This window comes from Carlito syrichta, unplaced genomic scaffold (assembly GCF_000164805.1).
Source record: "Carlito syrichta isolate Samal-C Ts95f unplaced genomic scaffold, Tarsius_syrichta-2.0.1 Scaffold314704, whole genome shotgun sequence".
Classification (NCBI taxonomy): domain Eukaryota; kingdom Metazoa; phylum Chordata; class Mammalia; order Primates; family Tarsiidae; genus Carlito; species Carlito syrichta.
In genome coordinates, this window is record NW_007258800.1 from 432,378 (window position 1) to 436,839 (window position 4,462).

The 4,462-nt window shown below is 41.8% G+C and overlaps 1 pseudogene; it reads right to left on the minus strand.

The window, feature by feature from the left end:
• Positions 1 to 2,241: 2,241 nt before the first annotated feature.
• Positions 2,242 to 3,547, minus strand: LOC103274295 (annotated as a pseudogene).
• Between the last annotated feature and the right edge of the window lie 915 nt (positions 3,548 to 4,462).

Consider the following 4,462-nt stretch of genomic DNA (forward strand, 5'->3'; position numbering starts at 1 on the left):
CTCCTCAGTTTTCCTTCTTTCTTCCCTATTAGATTTATTTTCTTTGTTTTCGGCCTCTGTCAGAAGCTGGGAATGGAAACCGAAGTCTCTTGCATGGAATTGATAAAAGTCCTATCAGTGATTTTTCTTCTCTCTCATCAGCTTTCTCCTCTTCACAGTCAGTGTGGCCGATTTAATGGATTGGACTGGGTTTAGCTCAGTGTGATTTTCAATGCCCCCCTCCCTCTTAAATGCCCAAATCACACTGTCCATTAAACCAATTGAAACATACAGCAAGAAACAAGGGGGGAAAGGTGGAATGTTAACTATAGAGAGGATGAAGGCAGGACGGAAGGACCTCACCACTTAAGTACCGGGCTTCACAATGTCCTTATGTCCTGTCTCTGCCTTCCCCACAAATGATGTAGTTATGAGGACCATAGCTGAAGTTTGAGCAAGACATCCATAGACACAAGGTGGCCTGGGCTAATGACACACATTAGCTTTATCAAAGAAAGTCAGGGACAAGTATGCCTGGTCAGTAGCTGCAGTTTGCCAATTAGTTGGTCGAACAACTAACTGGTTAATCTCTTTTATTTCTTGGACAGAAAACACATGAAGCCAGAATGAATGCCTCCAATGAGCGGCCAAATTAGGGCCCTGTGTATGTTAAGTGTTTATGTATATTTAGTGCCTTTGAACCTTATACTTAGTACCTTATGAGTCTCATGCATCTCCAGTGTATAGCATTTAATCACCAGATACTTCATGAATATTAGGTATATTTTGTTCCTTCCACCCCTTCCTATCTGTATTTAGCACATGTTTGACTTACTAATCACTTATTTATAATTAACATAACTTAACACATAGATGAGTCAGTCTTACAAACTTACTTTTCTTCAGCAATTGAAATGAATAGTCTCATTGCAAATGCTCACTAAATGCTCACTAATCCTGATTGCGTAGGGCCCATCTTTAAATGGGCTGCCCTATATAGGGCAGGATGATGAAGATTCTTCTCTTCCTTGGTTTTGGTCCTCCCACATTTGTCATCTTCTACCCACACTCTCTCCTGCCATCCATCCCTGGAAATCTCAGTGAATACAACTCCTGAACCAGCCTTTTTGTGCAAAACTATTGCTGCTAACTTCCACATGGGGCTGGTAAGAAAACCAGCTGGATTAGCTGCTGCAGCAGCAACATGGACCGCCAGTGCCAGACCTCCTGGTTAACACATGTTCAGGGAGGAGGAAACATTCTATACAACAGAATACTGCTAATGCATCGTGTGTTTTTTATCCTCGGTGCTGAGTTGACCTACATCCCTTCTAGAAAAAAGGGGGAATGAGGCTGACACTTTTTTTATGGGCAGATAAGAATTTATTTAAAGCATAGCTCTGATTTGAAGGATGTGTACTTAACTTATGCAGGTCCAACTAAAGCACTCATTAAAAAGAGGATGGGAAGAAAGCTTATGACTTAGCACAAGTTAGATGGAATGGATGAATCTGTTGTTTCCTCTGCTGATCCTTTTTTCTTTTTCTTTTTTTTTTTTTAGACAGTCTCACTCTGTTACTCAGGCTGGACTGCAGTGGCACAATCGCAACTCACCACAGCCTCTGCTTCGTGGGCTTAGGTGAGCCTTCCACCTCAGCCTCCCAAGTAGCTGGGACTACAGCCATACGCCACCTTGTCTAGCTAGTTTTTTGTTTTTGTTTTGTAGAGACAACGTCTCACTATGTTGCCTAGGCTTGTCTCGAACTTCTGAGCTCAAGCAATCCTCCTGTCTCAGCCTCTCAAAGTGTTAGAATTATAGGCATGAGCCACTGCACTTGGCCCCAAAACATTTTGTTTTTTATTTTTCTTTTTTGCTCCTTAAAACACAAGTCTTAGATCGACAAATGTAAACCAATACAGAAGTGTTATGCATAATTATAATTAGTTCACTGTCAGTTTAGGTAGAGGAAGGTGTAAAAATATCTCAATCTAGGTAGCAAGATCAAATAAAAAATGCTTTCTGTATATAAGCTGTAATCTTCATTTGGCATCCTTAAAATAGTCCAGCCTAAACCCAATCATAACCTGTTGATCTATGATATTCATTGTCACTGTTGATCTATGATATTCATTACTTCCAAATAGCAGATGAACAAAATCTCTTTGCCATATAAGCACAACAAAAAACAGAATTTACAAAACACATTGTCACCAAGAACAAACTAAAAAATGACCTCAATACTGTTTGGGACAGACTCCAAGTTAGAGTTTGGTTAATACTTTTAGGACTTTTACTTCTACTACTAGGTCATTGTGATTTGCTAATGCTTTGATTTTCTTAACACAAACTTCAGATTCTTTGGATAAGAAAAAAGTGTACTTCTGAATTCTATCCTGGATGATAGAAGCCCTTCATTTTTTATGTTGTTATTTATATTCTCAAATAGGGTGAGAATATTAAGAAGAATCTCTTTATTCCATTCTATATTAAAGAGGGAAATACATTCTGATGATACTATACAACTGACCTCTTTTGTCATGGCTGGATTTTCAGTAAAGTTTATAATTAATTTCATAATCTGTATTTTGGTGAAATGATTTCCCAGGCATAACAAAGCTAAGAAGTCTTGAAAGGAATAGGAAAACAAATGATGGTAATGATTAGTCACAGTCATGTTGGTTAATAGCCTTAGTCCAGCCATCTGCACAGTTGGGTCCAAGAGACAGACCTGCACACTTGACTGATACATGTCTTATTCTTGCCCTGATTTTCAACATTCATACTCAAGTTATTAAGGGCATTGTAAGTCTTTTCTCTAATAATGGGATCTTCCATTTTTATCAATGTTACAATAATTGGGACACCGCCCAATTCACATATGGCCTTTTGGTTAAATGAATATGTCACATTCTTACCTGGAATGACCGAAGCTACTTTCTGAATAAAAGGATCATTTGTTCACTCCAGGATGTTAGGGATCTTTCGAAGTTTGGAAGCACTCAGAATTTCTATCATCAATTTCACAGGGAAAGCCGTATTGTAGCTCTGTGGACAAGCCGTATTGTAGCTAGAGCCCTGGTGCTCTCATTTCGGGTCTTTCCTTTGGGTTTTCAACTTGCCCTGCCCTCAGGCCTAGCCCCACTCTTGGGCAGCCTCCACTTTTGCCTTCTGAGCAAGATAAATCTGGCACAAGAGTCTTGTTTCCAGAGGTGACCCCTACCCTGGACCCCTTGCCTGCCTTTGCACTTGCCTTCAGGGTGTTGAAAGGGCCTTGGCTGTGGCCTCTAGGCCACCTCCTCTTTTATACCTGGACCACTCTTGGGGCCCAGACTCACCTCACCCTTGGCCTGTGAGCTACCTTGAAGTTAGCCTCCAGACCCTGCCTCAGTGTTAGTCTTAACTCCTTTCCCGGCCTTAACCCCAGTCTCTGAGGTATTACTGGACTCATCGTCCCAGATTTTCTCATTTTCATCTTTTTCCCCAGGTCAGTCTGCACGTGCAGTAGCTGGCACCAGCCCTAGTGACCACACTGGCAGCCACACAACCAGATTCCCGAGTGTGGCCCATGGTACAATCAGCGCAAATCTCTTACTGGGCACAAAACAGGCTTGTCTGGGGGCATAGTCTTCAGCTACTGCTCATGGGCTCTGTTGCAGCTGCAGATCTAGTGAAACACCCGCAGTGATCCAGGCAGTTTCTTGCTTTCTTGCTTCCAAGAGCACTGTGTCCTGCAAACTTGGTTGTGGACAGTTTTCCTCTTCTTCCTGTTTCTAGGGTTAGATTGGTCTTTGGGTACAATATCTGCAGAAACAGGTGACACAGCAAAGATGAATGGCTCAACAGACAGAACAGCACTTCGGAGAATCCCAGTACCAGCTTTTCCTAATTCAGGATCCTGGTTGTCAAATGGATTTTACCTTTTTTTGTCTCTCACCCTACTCAACTGCTCTGGGTGCCACTGACACCAGCCCTTTCACTACATGACATCCACCTATCCTAGCCCTACACACCCCATTCCAGCCCCACTCCCAGCTCCAGTGATCTACCCAAGGCATTTTTAATATACTAGAAAAACTTCCTATTTTTCTAATATTTTTCCATTGCATAGAGCAGTGAGTTCAGACCCTGGGCTATGGGAGACTGAGTCTGAACCCTTTACTCTTTGCATATATGTGCTCTTAAAGACAGGCCTGCTGCATGTGGGAATATTACCAATTTAGAGGGAGAAAAGAAAATGTGTTGTGTGAAAAGCTGTTGAATGAATTATAAATGTAGTCTGGATGTAGTCTTGAACGTTCTTGTATTCCTTCTTTCCTTCTGAGAAGCATTGCCTGATGGTAATTCAGATCTCGTGTCTCTTGTGAAGCTTGGCCATGGATTCAGTTCTGACTCTGTTTTGCTCACATCTCTCTGTACTGTCACAGGCTGGTACCGAACTGACTGTTCTTGGCTGCTAAACCTTAGCACCTTAGTTGCCCAATG